The 14,030-nt window shown below is 29.2% G+C and overlaps 2 protein-coding genes across 7 annotated transcripts in view; both read left to right on the forward strand.

Annotated features, from left to right (window-relative positions):
• The window catches only part of Nca (neurocalcin homolog), a 149,922-nt gene that overhangs the window by 22,813 nt on the left and 113,079 nt on the right, over positions 1 to 14,030 (forward strand). The gene's annotated exons all lie outside the window — the stretch shown is intronic.
• LOC145971776 (neuronal calcium sensor 2) overlaps positions 1 to 14,030 on the forward strand; it is a 130,339-nt gene that overhangs the window by 22,673 nt on the left and 93,636 nt on the right. For 2 of the 6 annotated variants that reach the window (XM_083099810.1, XM_083099812.1), the window contains exon 2: positions 13,703 to 13,909. The exons of the other annotated variants lie outside the window; for them this stretch is intronic. The gene's annotated coding sequence lies outside the window, so the exon portion shown is untranslated. The remainder of the gene's footprint in view (positions 1 to 13,702; positions 13,910 to 14,030) is intronic. 6 annotated transcript variants of the gene reach the window in all.

Consider the following 14,030-nt stretch of genomic DNA (forward strand, 5'->3'; position numbering starts at 1 on the left):
GAAAATGGAGAAAGAATTTGAGAATTAAAATTTCGATTTGAAAAATGTTGACAGTTACGCTTTAAAAATAATTTTTTATTCATATATAACGTAATTTTTTGTTTAAAATATTCTTTACGTACATTATGTTAATGCGATAATTATGAGATGTTATTGAGTAATAGAAATAGGTTCTGAATCCTGCGGATTAATTACAATTTTTTTCTCCGTGAAATATAAATCGTTATTTCACTGTACTCATCTAAATTTTAGTTTGAGAAGTAACATATGCGCGAAAAGTTACGAGTCTATCAAGTTTACCGTGCAAGTTGTGACATTGAAAAATTTGCACGCGTCGGGTCGCGAAATTGACATCTTTATATACCGGAACGAAGTGTATTCGAGGACACTAACGAATGCGAATTGCATTGTACGTAAATTTATCTTGCATCCCGAGCATTTAAAATGCATTCTGAACGCAAGATAAATTTATGTACAGTGCATCATTAACGCACAAGTGTTGTTGCAATTTGTAGCGGTAAACCGGATAAGTGGAGCGATTTTCAATCGAGCCATTAGATAGCGCTATTCGAGCTAGTTCGCGTAGTTCGAGCTATTAGATCGAACAGCAATTTCTGTCGAATAACATATTGTTACGATTTTTCGCAATTGACCGCAATTTACTTTATCGTCTGCAACATGTCGAGCAAATCACAAACGTACTCCACCCAACAAGCATTTTCAATGGAGATAAAAACTTACCCTCTCTAAGAAGAAAATTATATTCTTTTTGAGAAAGAATGTTGATATTTTATCTGAAAATTATATTGATGTTAGAAACATTTATTTTATTTGTTATATTTTTATTTCTACTATTCTACTTATTTTATATACCAGATAGTGACAATATTTGAAACTGACGCTAAGATAAATTTATAATTCGTTGAAAAATCTATAATTTACAAAAGAATAATTACAGAATTATTTTTATTCCTTATTTTAACGAGCTTTGAATATTTGAAATAATTTAAAAGAAATTATTTCAATACCTAAAGTTCATAGAAATCGGAAATTATTTCAATAAATTGTGAGAACCAATGATTTCTTTTGATATTTTGCTATAATTTATATTAAACATTTTATGAAAAGTGTCAGTATTTTTTTATTTCTAATATCTGTATATGATTGCATAAAAATTGTACGCTTGTTTTTCTAAAAAGTAATTTATCGCAAAATATATAGTAAATTTTTCCATATCAGGAAATATTGAAACAAATAATTATGTTCCAACTATGGAAACTTTAACATTCAATATTTCAACAACCTAGCTCTTTAAAAAAAGTTAAGTTTCGCTAAAGAAGAGTCCATTTGAAATTGAACGACGAATAATTTTGCGTTACTTATTTATTCTCCTGTAAAGCTGTAATAGAAAAAGTCCTGTAAATAGAAAAAGTCCCTTATTTATCGAGACTTATAAACTCGAGAAGTCTTGTATTATCATCATGAGAAAAGAGATAGACTTAAATTTTCGTAGGGGATAACGGCATTTGTTAGTTTCCGAGACACATCTCGAGAAAAATAGCGATATATGCAGGTGTGCATATCTGCCTCGATGATGTGCGAGCTCGGAGGTAAAGAGAAAAGCGGCTTATGTTTCCATTTCGACGAGATTACCATGACTGTTGGCTTCTCCGAGGAGGGCTTTTTTCCCCCCGCGTCTTTTCGCCTTCCACCCGCTTTCTTCTCGCGCGATGGTGATCGTCGTTCTGCCCGCATTGCGTCGCGGCGCTGTCCTCACGACGCCGGCGCTCTGCCGATTCCCAGCCTCTTGGCGTTCTCCGTCTCTCTCTTTCCTTCCCCTCTTTCGCTGCTGCGCTCCGTGAGCTTCCGGCGGTCGCCTCTGCACAACCTTTCGACCCCGATGGTGTAATGGTGACCACATACGTCCCTTTACCGCCGATACATCCCTCCTACACGACATTGCCAGCTTTCCGAAATAAACTTCTCTCCCCATAATTAGGACAGAATTACATTTAACTTGTCAGATTAGATTCTTGATTGATTCGATCGATTCCGCTGTTTGCTGTATTGGAAGGAAATTGAGGAAAATTCCAATTATTTAATTTCCTTTCGAGTAATTTTAAGAAGATTCATTTAGTTAAATTTGAAAGAGATTGCAATCTCTTTATTAATATTTTTTAAATAATTATATGAATATTACAAAAAAATTAATTGATTGTATTTAAGAAATAATAATCACAATCATTATGTTGAGGAGACCAAAATATAAAATTTATAATTTAATTACCAAAAGTAAAATATAAAATTACATTTTTATTTTTAAAATATTTTTTAAATGTAATTATGATATTAAAAGTTTAATATTGTTAAAATATTTGCAATTAAGAAATTAGGAAGTAATTTATACGTAAAATAATTATTTATATCTGTAGAAAATTCGATAAAAGTTCGCTCAGTATACATATATATGGTGTTGTCAACTATAATATATATATATAGCTCTCCTACCTCTCTTTAATCTTCAATTTTCAAAGTAATGCGGTAGCTATCGACATCCTTCATCTTGTTTTTATCCTTTCTCTGGTTAATGAAATTTCGTTGAAATGCTCATAAATTAGAATAGGTCGGATTATTTACTTGCGTCATTTTCACGTTTATATATATGTCCTCTTAAATTTTCTTTTCTAAATGTTTTTTTCATAGATTTTTAATTCTTTGGTAAACATTATTCTTACATTTTTACAAGATAATTTTTTAATATTTTTACTTAATTTTATTATCTTGCTTTATTTGTGCTATCAATAGAGTATAAAAAATTTGAAAATTTACCTTATAACTTCTCTCTTTTCATTTGTATTATAATTAATTGGTATGTATTAAAATTGCTAAAAAAATACAAAATATGCTCTTTAATAAGTATAAATAAATATCATCTCTTGATAAATATAATATAATATGGCTAAATCACAGGTTCTATTCTCAAACATTTTTTTTGTTATAACTTTTTATATTACATAAAAGATTCTTTCGACATATATATAATCAAAAAAAGTATCTGATATTTCTAATTTTAACGTTCAAAAAGAAAGAACTTTCTTTGTTTTGATAAACCATAGCATCTTTTTTAGATTTCTCTTGTATTTTGTACAAGAAATGAACTATAGCACATCTAGAGAAGAGTATAGTGACATTCGTTAAAACTTTTGAATGAAAAGGGCGGCTCTCGTTAGTACCCATGTGTGCAGATTCTTTTAACCATTTTATTTCAGTGAAATTCTTCAAAAGTAAGGTTCGCGAAAAACCATTTTCATTGTTTGTATTAAGATTTGAATTCAGAATTGATGGAACAATCAATTTATTTCTCCAATTATTTCAATATTGATGAATCTTGATTATCAGATATAAAGAAATAAGAGAGGTGCGAAGGAAGCTTAGACATATTTATTATAGTACATATTAATACACAGAGAATTGATATTTGTGCATATGCGCGTATGACGGAAAAATAAAATTATAAATTATTCTTTCCATAATTACTCCGCTATCGTCCGATAACTTTCCAGACTTTTTTCTCTTTTTGTTTGCCTTTTATGGTATTCACACGAGACTCACTCGCAGAAATACGATTAATTAATCGTGCGCCCATTCAGAATACGACGATCGCACGGTTCTTTACACAACAATTTTGAGAATATGAAGGGAAAAAAAATACGCGATTACTACGACGCTGAAAAATTTCATCTTATACACAATATATTTCTGTATATTTTTTTTTTCTATATATGAATAGTATACGTACGCATTTTATGATAATTTTATTATACTACGTCTCATTTAACGCAAAATAAATATTAAATATATACGTTAAAATTAATTAATTCAAGGATTAATGATCGCTAATTAGTGATCATCGGAAATAATTGCCTTTGGTATATTTATCGCCAATATTGAAAAATATATTAATAATTATAACTAAAAAATATAATAAAAAATACTATGTTGATTAGATATTAAAAATTGATAAAATAGCAATGAAGAGAATTTTTAGCAATCTATTTATATAATAGAACATCGCAATTCATTATGTTCGTATGCACAACTATAATCTATAATTCGCACTTTATTAGTATAATCGGATAATCTCAAGATTTAATCAAATCGAATGATATCAGGACGGAGAACACTAGAAATTGCATCATTGCAGTATCGGAACAATACACGAATTGTTACATATGTACATGTTTCGATCAATGACAATAAATGCTTCTTGAGAATATCATCGTTAGTCAGATAATACTAGGCGTTTATCTCTCGAACAATCCGCCCGGAATGACTAATTTGCAAGTCTTCGAATATAATATCTCGATAAATGTTATATCTTCTTTGATTTCCATGATTTTTCCTGTCCTTTACGCGTCAAAGAGATATCTTTTTTATGATGTTGATACACACATTCATAAAAGCAACCGCCGAAGTTTATGCTGATGTAACGATTCACGATTAATAGTGAGTAAATATTTAATTACGGAAGGAAAAAGTTATTATCTTATACGAGTTAGAGTGAAAATTGCTATTTTATTTTAAAATATTACCGCTTTCGATTTTGAGCTTGAAATATTTAGATTATAAACTTGGAACTTTCCAGATAAATGAAACCATTTATATACAATACGTAAAAAGTACAATAAATAGAGAATAAAGACAAAAAATAAAATATTGTTTAATAATGATTTTAATACATAAACAATTTTTTAATATATGTATAAGCAATAATTGTTAGCAATAATATATAAATTCTAGCAGAAATTGCGCGCTCGTGATATGATATTTAATGAATTTTTTTATTTTGATACATGCTTAAACATATCATAAAATAATCAACTATGCATCGAATTTTTTATATCGTCAATATTTTTATATTAAATCAGGATTTTCTCTTTCAATATACATAAAAATGTATGTATATACATATATTGAGCATATATATTCTTTTATATACGAATATTTTTATATAAACCCTAAAAATATATGATATGGAAAATGAAAGATGTAAAAAAATCAATTTTCTATCAAATGGTTTTTCTATGTCGATCTCATAAATCGACAAAGTTTTAAAACTTTGAGATATCTAAAACATCAAAGTTTTTATAAAACATATTGAAGAAAATAGAAATCAAATATTATTGTATCTCTATAGTTACAGAATTTTATAAATTAAAAAATATATATACATATTAACTAAAACTAAATTAAACTAAAAAGTACATATATTTATATAAAATATCTAGAATTAATAAAAAAATTGAATAATTAAAGACATCAGAGTAATATCAAATAAATTAATTGAATAGGAAGAATAATAATAGTAAAATATCTCTTACAATTCGAGTTTTATTTCACCGTTGTCATATTATAGATGTTAGGCTATTTTAAATTTGCCGTAAGCTTTTAAAATCCGATGATATTGTCGTATAAGCCAATATTGATGTTCGCTTAACGGTGAATGTAGGGAATATGTTACGTTTCCTTTGCCCTCATCAATTTCACGAAACATTTTGTTGAAGTAGCAATCCACGATTTATCCGTCACGAAGTCATTAATCATCCGTACTTTCTTAAATGTAGGGTAAGTGTACGATGTCATAGCATGTCCTTTTTCGCAGCAAATAACGATGCACATGGCAAATACACAAATAGACATTATTGCGGAAAGAAAAATACGATTCGTTTACGAAACTAATAATGCTTGTAATTTTTGCACAAAATTAAACATCTAATAAATGTGATACATAATTTTTCGTTGCTACTTTCACATTCAAGAAATATCCACCGACCATTAATATAATTTACAATTTGCATTAGTTTCTCGCATAATTCGATAAATTAGCTCGCATATCCATGTTTATATGTCTAGCAAATGCAATTACATCTGCGATTAATGTACAGCAAATACAATTAATTTATTGCTTTCTTTAATAAAAGATGTTTCATTAATATATTGTTAATTAGTAAATTCCTATCCTAATTGGAAACTATGTACTTACAATTAGTAAAATAGCTATTATTTGCCGATGGGGATATTTCATGAAAACTACCATATCGTAATAGGATATAAATTGTATAACAGTAAAGTAATAGAAATAATGGAAATATATAATACATTTTAAATTAAGAAAATAAAAATAACTTTCTATAAATAACAAAAAACAATAACTGCTATGCTATCACTTTTATCATTTTTCTATTTGATACGGATTTGTTTTTGTAAAATATTTTTTTAATATGATATATGAGTATAAAGTTTTTTTATGTGAAATTTATATACAACATTTGAGTATATTCTACAAAAAAAAGATGCATGTAAAAATGATACCAGAGAAAAAATTGTATAATCTCATATATTGCACTATAATTTTGAATCTAATACTTTTTAAGAATTATCTGAATTATCTGAATTATAATATTCCAGTTATTTTCATTTAATATGTTTAATTTAGAATGCAAAACACAAGCAATTTTATTAATAAAATTGGATTATTATTATTGCTTTAATAATATTATTGTAGAATATAAGTTCGAGATGTTTCACTCAAGATATATTTTCACGTCCAGTTTAAATAATTAGTTTCTAATTATAATTTGCAAAATTTAAGCACACCTTAGTAAAGCATATAATAAATTGTTGAGTAATATTATAATCAAATATAACATTTCACCTTTAATGAAATGTGTAGGATAAAATTTTTGATATCGTTTTGTATAATATGTTTTTATGTTAATTCTCTGACATCAGTATATGAAGTAAAACAAATATTTTGACTTTTGTTCTATTTTTGCGGATATTTTATCTTTGCAAAACTTTTTTAATTTCAATTATTCATATAAAGAATTAAAGAAATAAAATTCATGAACAATTTAATAACAATTTATACTTACGTTGTACAATGTTTACATAAATTTGATCGAATCCTGACTAAACGGCATAAATATCCTGTTCTAAACTTAACAGGTCATACCAGATCGCAGGAAATAGATCGCTTACAAGCGCGTGATATTTGCCGACGTATCTGACATAGCCGAGTAATTTATTTTCTCGATGCGCGCAATCGAATCGGTGTGCTTCCTGCTCTTGATGCGTTTATATCGGCAGAAAAATCGAATAAGAAGGACGGTTCGCAATAAATCCCAAACCGCAATGGAACACTCTCCTCTAACGGGGATTTATTTTCACGGCAATTTACTTGATTCCCGTGTGCGTATGATTCCCACATCAACCTGATTATCACCGTGAAATTAGCGTCTTTCCGTTTGACGTTGCACTCAATTATAAGGCGATTTCCTTCATCATCCTCAATATTCTTTATCGCTCTCGGGTATGAAAATAAAGCGATTTATTGTTAGTTTACTCTAGGTACACACGAAGCGATTTTTATCCAAACGCGATTCGGTGATTAATCCATGTAACTATGAAAACAAAGTCGGAAAATGGAATTAATTCCTTTTTTAGAAGTATTTTTTTATATTTATATTTGAAAGATTAAATAGAGATAATTGGAGACAACGTTTTTTTTTTCATTATATTACAAGTTTTTCTTTGGACGAACAAATACAGAAAAATTTATAAATCAAACATATGTTTTTAAAAATAAAATTTATTGCTTTGACGATATGATGCATTGAAAAGTGGAAAAATGAATATTTTTCTCGCGTTCGTTGCATCAAATTGTTTACTACAAATTTTTTTTTGTTGCGATTTATAATTCAATCTGTAAATTTGTGATAAGATTTCTTATCAAAATAAAATCATAATAAAGTAATAGTGTATTAATAAAATATTATTTTATTGATATATTATTTTTGATGTAGATTATGTTTTTATTTTATTTTATTTTATTGAAAGTTTTAATTATTACAAACTTTTATATGGCAGATGTATTATTGAGCTCACATTTTTATTGTATTGTGGTTTGATTTGATTATATGTTAAATTATAATACCGTAAATCCATAAATAAAAATGATAAAAACGATTAAAAATTTGTCAGATGTATGAAACGATAAAAAGAATTTCTATTAGGAATTAATATATAATATATATAAATAATAAAAAATGTATATTGTTCTATCTTTGCGATTATAATTTATTTCACTTTGATTATAAAATGTCAGTCTGTAAATAAGGGAAATATTAGAATTTACAATCTTGCAGTTGTGATCATCAAGAGAATTAATTTTGGCACGTAATAAGAAATTTAGGCTTTTAGTGTTGACTCAACTAAAACTTACGTCTGACTCGACGTATCTGAAAATTAGCGAATTATTTGTTTTCGACCAACTTTGGCATTGAGTCCAAGATAAAACGACCGAAAACTCTACGAGCGGACATTTTATCGGCGTTCGGGTCGCATAGAACGACGATGACCTAAAAGCTGACCCGAGAATGCCTTTAAAAACGTGTTTTTCAACCCCGGATTTCTCGGGGCGCCCTTCGCGGCCGGAACGAGTTATATAAGTGCATCAATTTCTCACGCGAATTTCCGTTCTTTCGCTTATGCTACTTTTACTCGCGTAATTTGTATGAAGTGATGGAACAATAAGCATGAATCGGCTGTTTATATCGGCGGGCCAGTCTTCAAGATCTGAGGGACCTCGAGAATCTCGGCACGTCGAGATTCTCTGCGATTAACATATAAATGAAGGAATTTAAATCCAATAAAGCCACCCTCGCTCTAGCAATCTCATCTTCTTTAGTAAAATTCGGTACGCGTGACGAGTATCTAAATTGTTATAATAATATTGTTATAATAATAGCTCCTGTCTCGTACTAATCCGATTATTATGAACATTTGAGAAGATTGCCAAAATGTTGCGAAATATCTTGATTTTCTCTTTTTTTCTGAATATTAATATTATATTAAAGACATTCATATGATATCTCGTACCAAGAGAAATACAAGTTAGTCGTGAGATACGATAGAAATAATATTTTGAATATATGCATATAAACGGTTAGTAAAAATAATTAAATGAAAATAACTATGAAATATATATAATAATTAAATGAAAATAACTATGAAATATATATATTCACAGTTTTTATTGTATCATTTTTTACGCGCGCGTCTGTTATAAATATTGCAAATTTATTCGCGGAATTGCAAATATGTCCAAACGGTAGCAGCGCTACACGAGACATATGCTAACGTCGCATTTGCATTCTTGCCTTTTTCCGTTTTCGCACTTTATGTATTTTGTTTTTAATGAAATAATAACGACGGGTTGTAAAACAAATGATAACGTTATATAGTTAGGCAAAGGAATACATTCTTCAAAAACCACGCGAATCCGAAAATGTAGAAAAGATTATTAAACTGAAATAAGTAATTATTTTTTAAGAAAGTTATATATATTATCTACACTGAAATATTAAGGAAATTACTTGTCTTCGTTGCGTTTCTATGCATTTAATGTAATCCTCTTAGAAGCAAATAATACAATTAATACAACTTCAAAAGTGGATTACGATAAGAAAGCTTATTTATTTAATGATTTAAATAATATCGCCAATAAAATTACTCGTAATAAAGTTAAATTATGTCGACTATATGTCTCTCTCTACGAGAAGCATTTGATGATAGTATTTAAAATATTTTTTGAGAAGAAAATTTGTACATATCGTGAATTATTGCTTATGATTGCCCAATAAAATATTTATTAAAATATTTATTAAAATATTGTTTCTTGAATGTAAAAATCCTGTAGTAATTGTAATAAGAATTTTATATCCGTAAAAAGATATTTTTTCATATTATTTTTCCATATTATATATTATTTCTTAAAATAAAAGAATATTCAGTCTGACTTAACAATCTTATTCCATTTTCTTTTACTTGCTGTCTTTTTTAAAACGATATTAAGAATTTTATGTAAAAAAATATTAAAGAATGATTTTCTTCTCAAGTGTAACAAATAAATACACGACTTAATTATTATGTTTATTTTATATTCGATGGATCTCGCTAGAAAATTAGAACGAGATTAGTCAAAGGCGCGAGCTAATTTTCGCGCGGAATTCTCGCTGCTTGTCCGCTTTCCCCTTTCCTTCCTCTCGGATTAGGATGATATATCGATGAGAAATAGCATCGAGTGAGTCGTAGTTCGAGTTCGAGCAAATTAATTCTATGTGTCAAGTAATAAGTTTGGAGGTCGAATCGCTATTTAACACCATACGGAGCGAAATAGAATTTGTAGGGCTAATTAGTCTTGAATTCTGAAATAAATTACCTGTCGTTACTGATTAACTAATTATCGACGAACGAAAAGACAATTTGTCACTGGCCACGTAGATCCGTCTCGCTTCATCATCGAAATCGAGTTCGAAATTTAATTAACGAAGCTAATTTAAACTCGACCAACATTTGCGGAACTACTAGCATCCTCGGATGGTGGATGTACAATCTTTTTAATTTACTACATAATATTCTCGCTTATCGTGCAATTAATTCCTGAAAGCTTAACTTATCATTATCGAAATTTTGATTGATTGCAATCTTTTCTCAATGTTTCTTAAATTTTAATACGAAAAGAAAAATATATTATGCACTAATGTAATTAATAAAATCTTAATATGCTAAGTCTCTTTTAATTATTAATAAAATTTCAAAAGACATAAAATTTCAAAAATATATATTAATGTGACAATATTAAAATAATATTAAAATAATTATGACGCTTCATTTTAGATTCGCTATAATTTGAACTATGCAAGAAGCAACTTTATATTAAAGTATCAATAATATCTAAGTACTCTCGTATATCCGAGCAAAGTATTTAAAAAAACTAATTTTTTTGACAAATTTTTTTGACAGAATTTTTATGACAGATTTGATCACGTGTCAGAGCAACAATGATATTTATAATGAACCACGTCATTGTCAGATTAAAGTTCCTACGCCGCAAAAGTTTCCACAGCTACTAAATTATATTATTCGTCTTAGGTATGGCAACGAAAGGATCGATAAAACCGTGACGAGCGATTCTGCTCGAACTTTAATTATTCGCATAAAGCTCGTCGAGAGAGCTCGTTCTCGTTTTACGATCCGGAGCAATGGAAAAATGACAAAGGGAAAACGAATTCGGGGCGCGGTTGCGCGAAGATCGAAGCGAATTTCTCTTTCCGCACCTCGGAAACACATCTCGCGGTGTACTTCGCTATAGGTACGCCAAATACTTACGTCAGGCTTTCGTTGGTATAAACTGTCGATGGTTCATGAACAAGTTGGATTGAGCAGAATAAAAGGAACTGCGATATCTGCTTATCGGACTTCTTTAAATCGTTATTTGCATAAAATTTATTAAAGCTGCGCGAGACATCTTGAGAAATGCAGTGCACGCAAATTACGGTGAAAGGAATAAAATAGGGAGGAAAAAGGATGATACGTTTCAAAGCAGTAAATTGCAAGATCGCTTTGTACATTTCCTCTTTATACACATAATTTAAAATCAAATTTTGTAAAAATAAGGAAAGGTAAAATATATAAATATTGAAAAATATTTACAAATCAATTGATGTTTAGAAATCTTCGAAAAACAGTCATTACAACATGATTGATTATCTAATGAATCGTATCCATCTAATATTGTAATGATCGCAAGCAATATTTTTAACAATTGCAGATATCAATAAATATATTATAAAAAATATATCGAAAAATACGTACATGGAATTTATAGTTGAACAAACTTTAATACTAAAGTAACTTACTGGAAGTGTCTTATGAATAATAAAGCATTGAGATAGGCGAGTAGTAATCGACGACACAAGTCAGCCGGTGCACGCGACATAAAGGCTGCTTCCCTTCGGCCGCGGTCACCGACGTTCCCAACGCATTTCTCAGGGAGTTCCATTTGCCAGACCGCGATTTATAAAGGGTCGTCCGAGCTTCGGACAAGCATGCGGTCGAGGAAAACGGGAGACCTGTTGGTTGGTTATTGTTAGATCGTAGCATCTTCAAATTTCCTGGCTGCCGGATCTTCTGCTTCTAGGATAGTTATATAAATGTACTTGGAGAAACTTTGATCGCATTCTCTCATCTATTGATATTTTTTATTACATCTTTATCTTTGAAAGATTATAAAATTAATTTATTTTTCATAGATAGTAAAAATTATTTATTTATTTATAGTATGGATTAAAATAAATTAATTGTAATAACAAATTATTTTATTTCGCTTATATTTCGTTTTTAATGTTTAATAAGGTTGATGTCGATTTATCACGATTATTAATTTCTTAAAGCTAAAATATTTTTAATAATAATAATAATAACAAAGAAAAAATTAAGAAAATATTTTTTCAAATATATAAATAATTGTTTTTGGATCACAAAACATTTTTATTTCAGTGATTGAATCCTCAAAATCCTTGTTAGATTATATACCTTTATAAATATTATTGGAACTTATCTGATGAGATATTAATTTAAGTCAGCTAGAATTATCGTTTGGTTCTCTGTTGATTTTTGCTATTTTTTTTCTGTTTTTACTGTTTAGAGAGAAAAGGCGTTTACGTGGCGTACAAACGTTATTTAACAAGTATTGCAGATCGATACAAACGCACTCGTAATGGAAGTGACCATCATGTACGTCAAGAATAAATATTGACCAAATGACATATTGCCTCTGGCCATTACTTCCTCGGTAATGCATCGCTGGCAATAATTATTACCGCTACGTCATGTAATTGGCGCACGTTGAACTTAATAGTATCAGTGTTTGCTCATAGACGTAGATGTATACATAACATTTCCCATCATGAAAAACCCTTGCAATTTTATCTCGAACATTTATTATTCGGAAAAGAGAATTTTGTGGAAAATAAGAGAAAATCAAAGAGTTTCTAGCAAAATATGTATATATATATGTTAAAATAAATTTTTCTCGAAATTTTCATTTACATTTTCGTAATTTTCAAACATGAGATGCATAACGGGTTGTAAGCTGCTAACTCTGTAAAGGCAAAATTAACGCTAGACTTTGGGAAATACTTCTTCCTTGTTGATGTATGAACGTGCGTTACTCTATATCTCTCATAGAATAGAACACAAACAATGATAAGAATAAGTGAGGTACTTGAATATTGTTTCATATTCAGTTTTTCTCATAACGCGTGATCGAGATCGTAGCGAAATCGCTTTTCTGCGATCGAAGTAGTATTCTGTGCTGAAATGTAGGAAGAAATTAATAATTAAATTAATTTTTTTTGAGAAACTAAATTTTATTTTAAAATCGTGTTTGATTAAAAACAAAATATTTGACATATATATTTAAGGATTCATGACAAACAATATTTAATTTACGTTTCACATTTAATATTTAAATGTTGGTTCAGATTACAATTTAATACATTTTAATATGCTTCAATTTTGAGTGTACAACTTCTGAGAATTTCGTATAATTGTTCTCGAATGCATCTTACTTAAATTTAAAATGCTACACTCGTTCCGAGACGCCGACGTATATATAAATCGTTTCTTTATATAACGTATAAGGAAGTTTAAGTTTCTGTTAAATTGATAAACTGAACGAACGGCAACATAAGTATTGTTCATTTAGTAGAATTCGACTTCTTCTCTTGCGCAGAAGAACATAAAAATGTCGAAACGTGTATCCATCCTAAAGTATATTGCGTCTTCTCTTCCACAGAGGAAAAATAATGAGTCCGCTGGTACAGCTTGCGAAACTGCGGAGATTATTGCGAAACCGCGTGTAAAAGTATGGGGTGAACTGCAGAGCGAAATGGATTTCCGGTTTTTAAATAACTGTGCGGAAAACACGAGTGCTCGTGGAAGAAAGTGGTATAATGGATGAGGTTTTAAGTGAATTTATCCCTTCATCGCGAGAGAGACTCAGGTTTTTGCTCATTCATCGTATACACGTCATAGTAGTTGCTCTTGTAGCGCGTATAAAAGCGGGTTTATCATTTTTTAGTACGAACTTTTGCCGTACGCGTTAACCAATATTCTAAATCTAT

This window comes from Camponotus vicinus, unplaced genomic scaffold (assembly GCF_025532165.1).
Source record: "Camponotus vicinus isolate PSW18456_S1 unplaced genomic scaffold, iyCamVici1.0 SCAF_5, whole genome shotgun sequence".
NCBI lineage: Eukaryota > Metazoa > Arthropoda > Insecta > Hymenoptera > Formicidae > Camponotus > Camponotus vicinus.